Raw genomic sequence first — 11405 nt, forward strand, 5'->3', positions numbered from 1 at the left:
TGTTGATTTTTATATATTAAGGGATAGATAATGAGATAGATACAGATGATGTAGATGATAGGTAGATATGGATATCGATGCAGCTATAGAAATAGTATGGACTTGGATATGGATGAGGATGTGGTACGGATATGAATATGAACACAGGACAAAGAAGTGACACAGTCATAGAGCTAGGTAATGGTTCTTTGATTAGACTCTAACTGACATACATTTAGGTACCTGGGAACGGATAGTACTGTAACAAAAATTTAAAATGTCAGTGAGTGGCTTGAGATGTGCTGATAGACAGAAACTGGAAGGACCTTGAGAAAAATGTCTGTAAGAACCTAAAGGACTTGGGGGCGCCTGGGTGGCTCAGTGGGTTAAGCCTCTGCCTTTGGCTCAGGTCATGATCTCAGGGTCCTGGGAATCTCTGCTCAGCGGGGAGCCTGCTTCCCCCTCTCTCTCTGCCTACTTGTGATCCCTCTGTGTGTCAAATAAATTAAAAAAAAAAAAAAAAAGGAAGAAGAACCTATAAGGACTTGGAAGAGACTGCTGTGAAAGCCTGATGTGCTTCGGTAAGAGTTTAAAAAATAGTGAGTGGAAAGAAAAGGATAGGAGAGGATAGAATAGGATGGAAAGAGATGGGCAGGGCAGAGAAGGAAAGGAAAGGAAAGGAAAAACAAATAAAAAATAAAAAATATCGAGTAAATGGGTAAATAGACGGTGGTACAGCCAGACAACTGAATATTATTCCATACCAAAAAGAAATAAGCTGTCAAGCCATGGAAAGACCTGGAAGAACTTTAAATGCATATCACTAAGTGAAAGAAGCCAGTTTGAAAAGGCTGCATCCTGGATGATTGCAACTGTATGACATTTCTAGAAAAAACACAAGTATGGTGACAGTAAAAGATCAATGGTTGCCAGAGGTTAGAGGGAAGGGAGGGATGAATAGACAGAACACAGGATTTTCAGGGCAGTGAAATTCCACTGCGTGATACTACAATGGTGGATACATGTCATCATACACTTGACAAAGCCTACACAGAACATACAACACCAAGAGTGAACCCTAATGTAAACTATGAACTTCGGATGATAATGTGTCAGTGTAGGTTCGTTCAATTGTAAAAAATATACCACTGTGGTTGGGGAAGGAGGACTGTGTCTCTTTGGGTGATGAGGGAGCAGAAGGCTGTTTGAGGACAAACCTCGAGCTGACACCTTGCAACTTCCCCCTACCCCAAACTCCTGGGTGGAATGTGTGTGACATTTCCTCCAGGAAGCTCCCAACCATCTTAATCTTAATGCCTTGCTAGAGGGAAAACAACCTTAACATGACAATAGCAAGGCCTCCAGGATCTTGTAGGTTCTCTCTAGCATTAGGAAGTTTTTTTAAAAATCTTCCTTTTCCTTACCTTCCCCAACCCCAGAATATCAGTTGCTCCTCAAAACCCCAGTGCAGGTCTTTCTGCCCACGAGTCCTGTCCCTGTGGTTTAATAAAACCACCTTTTTGCACCAAAGAGGTCTCAAGAATTCTTTCTTGACCATCCGTTCCGGACCCCACCCCAACAAACCTCACCTATATTCCAAAACTGCATCCTGGGGATGAAGGCACCTGGGAACTCGACTTTCTGCATACCTTTGTTATGAACCTAAAACTTCTAAAAATAAAGTCTATCTTTAAAAGACAAAATAAAAAGCTAAGTGTGAGAAATGTAATTGAAAGCTGGAGGGAAGAGTGTCCTTGTTACACAGTGACAGAAATGTGAGCAGTTGTCTGCAGTAATGGGCAAAGTAGAAAATGTATCTAACGAGCTAGAGGATCTAGCTAAGGAGATTTCCAGCAGGTTGTTGCGAGTGCCACCTGGCTTCTTTTTGCTCCTTACAGGAAAATGTGAGAGGAAAGATGAGCTGAAGAAAAACATTTAAATATAAAGAAACCAAGGCTTGCTGAGTTCAAAAATGAAACCCTCCCATTCTCACCCCTCCCAAGATTCTCAAAAAACCACTCCAGCACAAAGGCCAAATCCAGTGGAGAACCATAATATCCTTTCTTGCGGCTTTAGAAAGAGCTTGGGCAGTACCTGGAAAAACTACTCAGTCAGACAAAAGGTCCTCTAAGGTCTAAGACTAAGAGGCACAGATTTGCTGCTTTAAACAAAAATCCCTGAAGACTCTAAAAGGGGATATCTTGGTGAAAACTTGACATGACTGGTGCCGTTTTAAAATAAAGATGGAGAAGCTGCTATAGAGAAACTGCTTAATCCACCTTTCTTTGAACTGGGCTGAAACCTTTGGACCAGGCAAAATGACACTTGTTTTAAACCATTGTTTGAGAAGTCAGCAGAATGGACATCCTGATCACAAGACTGATGGCTGTGGACTTTCTGAAGATAGAATCAGTGGTCAGTCGATGTATAACCCAGAGTAGCTTAGTTTCTGAACACACAAAGAAAACATTTTTTCTCTTCTTAACTTATGCAGTCTCCCCAACCTTGCTTCCTTTTCCTCATAAAAATCTCTTGCTTTCTCCCTGTAAGCAAGAGCACTATTTAGGTATCTCCCTGAATTGAAATTCTTTAATCCTAAATAAACACTCATTTGTCTGTCCTTGTGGCTCATTATTTTCTGGATGACATCTCTCAGTAACCTTGAAGGAAGAGCAAGGTGAAGGGGACCCTATCTTGAAAAATGTGTTTGTGTAACTTCAGTTTAATGGACTGGATTATAAATCAATTCATTAAAAACTCACAGAACTTTAAAAAGAATTATATCTTCTTGGATTTTAAGGGACAGAGACAACACAAAATGTGAGACTTTTGTATTCCCAAACAGCTTGGGTGAGAAGCAGGTTGGAAAAAAACCACTCAGCTGTGAATACTAGTCGTTCTGTATGAAAAAGGTAGACTCAGAAGGTAGACGCAGGAGCCCAGAGAGCAGAGGCAAGAGCCTTGGAGAATCCTTCCCAGGCAGTAGAGTTGAGCCCTAATGAAGGAACTGACAGTGTGAGCATAGCTGGATTGTAGAATTGCCACAGACCCCTCCCAGCCTCACAGACTAACTTTTATAGAGCAAAGGCCATGTGGTTGAGCCTGGACACACACAGGTGGCCAATGAGATTGCAACATACAGAGAAAGTTGCACAGTCATGCTAGGTCACGCACGGGTGGCCAATTGTACTACAATTCACCCCATAGTAGCTATTTGAATTAGCCTATCACCTTAGTCAGAATGGGTGCCCAAAAGGCACTCCAAGGGCGGGACCCACATTCCTTGGTAGCTAGGGAGACAGTATGCACGTTCTACTGATTGGGTGTCTCCACCTGGCCCGACTCATCCCTGCATTCGGGCTGTTATTTCCACCTGACCTGACCCACCTTTGTATTTGGGCTTTTTTACCTGGGACTGGTTTCCCGGACTTGCTTTTAAATAAGTTCCTCTGGGCGGTCAGGATCAATTTAAGTTTTACTACATGAACAACAAAATGGCTGTTCAACCGAGGTGGGGCTGCTCTGGCTAAATAAGCCCTTACAGGGACAGCTGGGTGGCTCAGTCAGGTAGCGTCTGCCTTCAGCTCAGGTCATGATCCCAGGGTCCTGGGATTGAGCCCCATATCAGGTGCTCTGCTCAGCAGGGAGCCTGCTTCCCCCTCTCACTCTCCTCTGCTTGTGCTCTCTCTTTATCTCTGTCAAATAAAGGGATAAAATCTTAAAAAAAAAAAAAGTGTGGTTATGGTAATAATCATTTATTTGAAAAAGACTTTATGAGCAAATATTCTTAGTAATTTACATGTATCTGGTCTTTGCACACTTAATTTCGGTTATCTTCGATGTTTAATATTTACAATAACTGTGTGAGATAGCTATCATCAGTTTAATTCCATTTTATGGATGGAGAAGCTAAGGCTTGAAAAAGTCACTCAAGGTCATAATTAGGAAATGGCAGAGCCAGGATTAAAATTCAGGTCTTCTGGTTCAGTGCATAGTTTTTGTTCCTTTGATCAAAGCTGCCCTGTGGAGAGTACAAAAGAAATGGTAAGTCTTGTAAGCCCTATCCTGTCAGAATATAAAGCTTTGTAAAGGTGAAGAGATATAAATATACAGAGTAGGTAATTAATGATAATTAGCACTTTATTCTCAGGGAAACAAAGGAACAATGTAGATAGCAAATGTAAGAGGAATTCAAAGAAAGAAGAGATACGAATGCACTAAAGAGAAGCTTCATGAAGGGCACTGGGGTTTTTTAGTGGAGGAAAGGTAAAATTTGGATAGTGGGAAAGGAAGAGATATTCTTTTCAAAGACCACAGAATAAATCAGGAACAAAGCTTCAAATCAGGAAGCACAGCATATTCAGGAAATAGAAATGAGACTTCTTAGATCCAACAAAAGATCTCTACTGGATCCCAAAAGAGCAACTAGAAAAAATTGGAAGCTGGTGTGAAGAATTGAAGGTTAAAACCATATGCAGTGGGAATTCACTGGAGATTTCTAGATGAGGTCATGACCCATAGAAAGGTCTATTCATAGATGTAAGACCTTCTTCCAGCTTCTGGCATAAATACAGTCAGACCTCCTTTACCTTTCCAGCGTATTGCTAGAAACTGCACTGGCCCCAGCAGGAACTCCAGTATCCATCTCCTAAAAATAGCATCCCATCCTAATCCTGAATTGTCTGAGAATAACAAGGGCTTTCACAGTTCAATTCAAGGGTCATTTCCGCCCCCCCCCCAACAAGTGTTAGGGAAAGGAGAGAATGAAAAGGCACATCAGTCCACTAGCACCATAGCTGGGCTCCCTGTCAAAGTTCGTGTGCAGCTAACCAGCTGTCCGCTGCTGCAGTGACATCCAGACTGGACCGGATGACAGTCATAGCCACAGTGTGTCCCTACACTTGTAATTCACGGATTTTCTCCTTTGATTCTCATGTGCTTCGCCATTGTCCCCAGAACACAACCTCGTGTCAGGGCAGCTGGATCCAACAGAGCCCCTGTCACGTGCTGTTCGGAACTGACCACCCCTCCTCCTCCTGCATTTTTTTTTCAAGGTTTTAATTTATTTATTTGAAAGAGGGAGTGGGGGAGGTCCAAAGGTGAGGGAGAGGTCATCTCGAGTAGACTCAATGCTGAGCTCAGAGTCCAACGTGGAGCTCGATCTCACAACCCTGACGTCATGACCTGAGCAGAAACCAAGAGTCAGACACTTAACCAGCTGAGCCACCCAGGTCTCCCTTCCCTCCTTTTATTCTTGCTTCAGATACTGAACCTAGATCACTAACCATTTAGCTCTTCCCTTGAGGTGATGCTAATAGGACTTACCCTAAAGTAAAAACTGAAAGTGTCAATATATGCAAGGAAAGTACGCTGTGTGGTGTTAGCAAGTTCTCACCGAGTGTTACTCTCACTATCATTTTACATTTGAGCAGAGATATAGGCTAAGCCTATTATTGTTACCAAAATAATTTCTAGCTCTTCTAGTTCCTTAGAAATAAAATTTAGTCACTCTTTCTTCCCCAGAGCAAAAGCTGAGTACCATCAAAAGTACTTTGTCCAGGGCACCTGGGTGGCTCAGTGGGTTAAGCCTCTGCCTTCGGCTCCGGTCATGATCTCAGGGTCCTGGGATCGAGCCCGGCATCGGGCTCTCTGCTCAACAGGGCAACAGGGATCCTGCTTTCCCTTCTCTCTCTCTCTCTGCCTGCCTCTCTGCCTACTTATGATCTCTCTGTTAAATAAATAAAATCTTTAAAAAAAAAAAAAAAAAAAAAAAAGAGTACTTTGTCCAGAGGCACGGATTCAGCCTAGGTCGTTATTAAAAAGGAGAACGATGAGTCAGGGTTTCCAAGCCTAACAAAGCTATATGTGTTATAAATAGGTCTTTTCTAATAGAAGGAGCAAGTCAGGACAAAGCAACTTTAGTGAAGAAAAACTAAAAAGAGAAGTGGTTGTAAAGAAAAAAAAGTCCTAGCCGTGGAGCACAAGAGACAAGATCCCTTCACGAAGAATAATGTACGACTGGTATGCTGTATGTGGTTTCTGTGCTGATACTTTCACATCCAAATCCTTCCTGGTCCTGCCTTCCAGACTTCACTCAAGTTCAGTTCCGCACATCGGTGTACATCAAGGAAACTCCTGAAGACAGTGTCACACAGTGTGCCCAGGGCCCCAGCCGTGTAGAAGAGTGAAAGGGCCTAGGAGAGGGCAAGTCTCCTCAAAGAAATCTGGGCGGAGGAGCAGTCACGGTTACAGCGCTATACTCCCCATGCTGCCTTTGAAGCAAGCCCATTTTTTTAAAACTCACCATCTCAGGTAGCAGGCATGACTTCAACAAAGGGCACTTCCTGAGGATTAACTCTTAGGAAGCAGGGAGAATTTTTCAAACTCTCTGCTCCTTCTCCTCCTCAGGAAATGCCAGGCCCTTTGACAGCTACGACTTAAGTGGATCCTGCCAAATCATTTCATTCCTAATGAACGCCAACTCCCCATTTTTATCCATGTGCTAAAATCATTGTTTAATTCAAACTGGCATTCTTTTTTTTTTTTTTTAAGATTTTATTTATTTATTTGAGACACAGGGAGAGCCAGGGGGAGGGGTAGATGGAGAGGGAGAAGCAGGCTCCTTGCTGAACAGGGAGGTAATGCGATGGGCCCCCCAACCCCCAGTCGATCCCAGGACCCTGAGATCTTGACGTGACCTGACCGGAAGGCAGACACTTAACCCTTTTTTTTTTTTTTAAGATTTTATTTATTTATTTGACATACAGAGATCACAAGCACGCAGAGAGGCAGGCAGAGAGAGAGAGAGAGGGAAGCAGGCTTCCCGCTGAGCAGAGAGCCCGATGGGCTCAATCCCAGGACCCTAAGATCATGACCTGAGCTGAAAGCAGAGGCTTTAACGCACTGAGCCACCCAGGCGCCCCAGACACTTAACCCTTAACCAGCTGAAGCACCCAGTTTGCCTTAAAAATAGTAATTCCAAATTATTCCAATCCCCCCTCACACCGAAAATCCATTCTACATCACAAAGGCAGTCATCTTAGTACTGAGAAAACTTGATCCAAATCATCTCTTCTCTTTTGAAGAATCTGTTTTCCTTCATGGGGCCTCTTTAAGTGGCACATCATGACAGTTTTCTTTATAATATTTCACCAGGTTTCGAGAATAAAAATGCTTTGGTAAGGAAGAAAGTAATACTCTAATCAAGTGTGACTGTGGGTGTCTGCCAGTCATACGGAAACAAAGAAGAAAGCTCTGGAAAATAACATGACACTTAATGAGCTGGCTCTGCAGGTAGTCTGCCTCTGTTCCCCGAGCCCCCTGCTGGGACAACATAGTCCTGCCTGTGCCCTGGCTGTTGGCACCTGTTGTCCTGTCCTCTCCCTCTTGGGGCTCCTGCCCTGCACCTCCCTGCAGACTCCTGTGTCTGGTGAGCTCTGGCCTCCCCCTCTGGTGCCTGCAACTGCCCAGCGACAAAGAGGGGATGATTGACAAAGAATGGAAGGCCCTGAGTTTCAGAAGGCGCGTTTTAAATTCCAGGGAAATATCTGTGAGCTCTAAAGGAAATCCTGGGGACGTGCCGGGGGGGGGGGGGGGGGACGGGGGACAGTCAGCAGCTAATCACACTCTCAATGTTGTCGTGAGAGGGTGTCATCGCAGTGACAGGGTTCGAATAACTAGACTCCCTGGAACCGGAGGGTCAGATCCAGGCAAAATTAGCTCAGCTTTGCCTCAGGATAATGACTATAATCTTTTGCCTTCCCTAGAGTCCTTTAAAGTCAGGGATCTCGGGGCGCCTGGGTGGCTCAGTGGGTTAAAGCCTCTGCCTTCGGCTCAGGTCATGATCCCAGGGTCCTGGGATCGAGCCCCACATCGGGCTCTCTGCTCAGCGGGAGTCTGCTTCCTCCTCTATCTCTGCCTGCCTCTCTGCCTACTTGTGATCTCAGTCTGTCAAGTAAATAAATAAAAATCTTTAAAAAAAAAAAAAGAAAGAAAGAAAGAAAGCCTAATTTTAAAAAAATAAATAAATAAATAAAATCAGGGATCTCAAGGAGAGTTTGCCAACAATTCATCTCAGCAGAGGCCTGTGGGTTTCAAGTTGGACAATAACCCTCGTTTACTTCCTTCAAGTCCATGGAATGATCTCACAAAGGGCCGCCTGCAAGGACCATGGCTGTCAAACCATAAGATGACCAGTAATACTACACCTTTCAAAAAATGGTCCTATGGAGGACTCCGGGATCCCTGCTGAGTCCAAGAGTGGAGAAGCACTGAGTCCAAGAGTGGCCGTAAAGCAATGCATTCACCAAGAGTGGGACATGTCCCTAGCCACCAAACTGTCCATCAGTCCCTGTTGGGCTTGAATCGAAACAGAAACTGGGTCTGAAACAGACCTGTCTTCTGTGAAATGTACCATAAGCAGAATACTATTTTAAGTCCAGTTAATATTTCCAAGAATACAAAAGAAAGAGAGAGCGAGCGAGAGAGAGATCAACAAAACAAAAAAAAATAACTCCACAACATGAGGAAGATGACCATGTTCTCGAGAAAGTTTATAATCGGTAGTTTTCATTTTTCCCAGAAAAGAGACAAAATCATAGAATCACCAGACTTTAGAACAGGAGGGGATCTTGGATATCATCTGGACCGATTTCCTTATTTCACAAGAAAACATGCAGACTCCTTTTTTTTTTTTTTTCCTGCCAGCAATCGGCCAATTAAGAATAGGTTTCCACTGAAGGGGAAGGAGCCAGATTGAGCCCAAGCATAAGGCACTTCCTGAAGAAGGGAGGGCTCTGTGGGATCCCCCTCCAAACTGGACACAAGTTGCAAGATGCCGAAAGGGAAATAAACGCTGGAAGAACAAATAGAAGGAAACCAAAACCGACACTGCTGTACTTCCCAGAATCTCCTAGACTTTCCTTGAACCCAACCTTGAAAGCCTGCAAGCAAACGATGAGGATCCTGACTCTAAAACGAATTTAACAAATTATAATACAATGTCAGATAAAATTGTCACATGCATTTCTGGGAAGACTTGATGGTACTCCTATGGAATGTGGCAATAAGCATGTCTTTTGCCAAATACAAACCTTCGCTCTATGTTCCCTCATAGTAATGCTAAGTAAGACATGAATGAAGAGAGGTAATTAATGACACCAGAATGCAGGGTCCTACTACCTTTTCCATTTCAATATAGGACAGTGAAATAATTAAATATATAATTAAAATAATCAAAAATATTTTTTTGACAATTAAAGAGTGCCATTTCTCAAACTCTCTGACAGTGCGATAGTCTCACACTGCTTCTAAAAATTCCTCTCACAGTTGCTACTATAGAAGTTTACGTTCTGCACTATTCTTAGCTCTCAGTTAGGTCTCCAGCAGTTGGAGAATTCCGGGGACTCCTCAATGCCAAATTCCAAGGCATGAAGCTCATATCACCCCTTCAAACTTCTCTTTTTAGAGTAAATGCATGATTTTAGGTTTTAGTTACCAAAAGAATGCTGCTTTTAAATATAATGTAGATTAAAACAAAGATTTTTCTATAGCAAACTCTTAAAATAACCATTTCAACAAAAGCTAATGGTAGGGTAACAATAGGGGTGATAAAAGCATATACATATATGTATACACACACACACACTGCGGTATATATGTGTGTATATATATAGTTTTAATAAAGGATATTTTAAAAATAGGCATCGGATTTAACATATGGTTTTAGTACCAAACTTCCAATGTAAATTGATATTTCACACAGTAAAGCAATTTGATCAATAAATTTAACAGATGATATTGAATGCATTTCTCAGTTTCTCAGGTCAAGTTGCTGATCAAATATTTATTGAACATCCACTATAGCCATCACTGAATGGTTGTGGATAAAACAAAAATCCCAAACTCCATGGAGCTTACATTCTAGTGGAAAAAAAACAGACAACAAAAAATAATTGTTTTAAAAAAGAGATAAATTATATAGTGTATTAGAAGGTGGCAAACACCATGCAAAAACAGAAAAGGTAAGATGATCAGGACAGAAATGCTATACAATTTTAAATAGGGTGGACTGGTGTACCTCATTGGGAAAGGGATGTTCAAAAAGCTTTATGGCAAGTGAGGGAGCTAGTCTTGTGTGTATCCAGGGAAGAGAATTCCAGGAAGTGGCCTATGCAAAGACCCTGAAGTGGTACACTTATGTGAGCTTATGTGAGTAGGAGGGAAGGTATAATAGAAGATGAGGTCAGAAATGAATAGGGGCCCAATTCATATAGGAATTTGCAAGCCATTGTTAATATTTTGGCTTTTATACTTTATGCGGAGGGCTGACATGATCTGACTTATGCCTTACAAGAATCAATCCTTATGAAACAAATGGTAAGGAGTAAGGATGGAAGCAGGGAAACTAATTAAGGGTGCGAGAGATAATCGTGGGCTTTCACCAAGGTGCTAATAGTGGAGATGACAATTGATCAGATAAAGCATGCAGTATAGAGGCAGAGCAAATGAGATTTTCTGACTAATTGGATGTGGGGCAAGAGAGAAGGAGAAGATAAAGCATTGCTTTAAGAATTGGCTCTGAGCAGTTAAAAGGGTGGTTTTGCCATCAGCCAAGATAGAGACAAATGGAGAAATACTGCAGGGGTGAAGATCAGACGCTCCATTTTGGATATATTGTGGAAGACATGGATTACCTCTTCTAGTGGAGATTTCAACAAGGCAGTGGATAAAGGCAACTGCTTCAAAGAATTTTGCTGTAAAAGAAAACCCAAAAATGGGGTGGTGACTGGAGGGGATGATAGCATCAGTAGAAAGTTCTGGTTTTCATTATGGGTTTTTAAGATAGGAAATAGAATATTTGTATTTTTTAAAGATTTTTTATTTATTTATTTGACAGACAGAGATCACAAGTAGGCAGAGAGGCAGGCAGAGAGAGAGGAGGAATTAGGCTCCCCGCTGAGCAAAGAGCCCGATGCGGGGCTCAATCCCAGGACCCTGGGATCATGACCTGAGTCGAAGGCAGAGACTTTAACCCACTGAGCCACCCAGGTGCCCGGAATATCTGTATATTGATAATAAAGTTCCTAGAAAGTGAAAAATTGATGAAGCAGGAAAGAAAGTGGAGAATTGCTGGGCCAACAATTTTAATAGATAGGAAAGCATGGATGCAGATGGAGAATTATCTTTCAGTTGTGATGAAGGGTGATGGAGAAGGTATTTGAAGTTTGAGGAGAGATGTGAAAAAAATAAACTAGAAATGTGGGAAAGCCAAGAGAATACATATAATTTTCAGGCAGCATTAAGCATAAAGCATAAAGCTTTGGCAGATCACTTGAAGGTAGACACTAATTTACAGTGGGATAAATTTGTACAAATTATACAATCAGGGATGGTTGTCTGTTTTCCTCTAGTCCTGTGCAGATTCA

The sequence above is a fragment of the Mustela lutreola genome, chromosome 10 (assembly GCF_030435805.1).
Source record: "Mustela lutreola isolate mMusLut2 chromosome 10, mMusLut2.pri, whole genome shotgun sequence".
Taxonomy (NCBI): Eukaryota; Metazoa; Chordata; class Mammalia; order Carnivora; family Mustelidae; genus Mustela; species Mustela lutreola.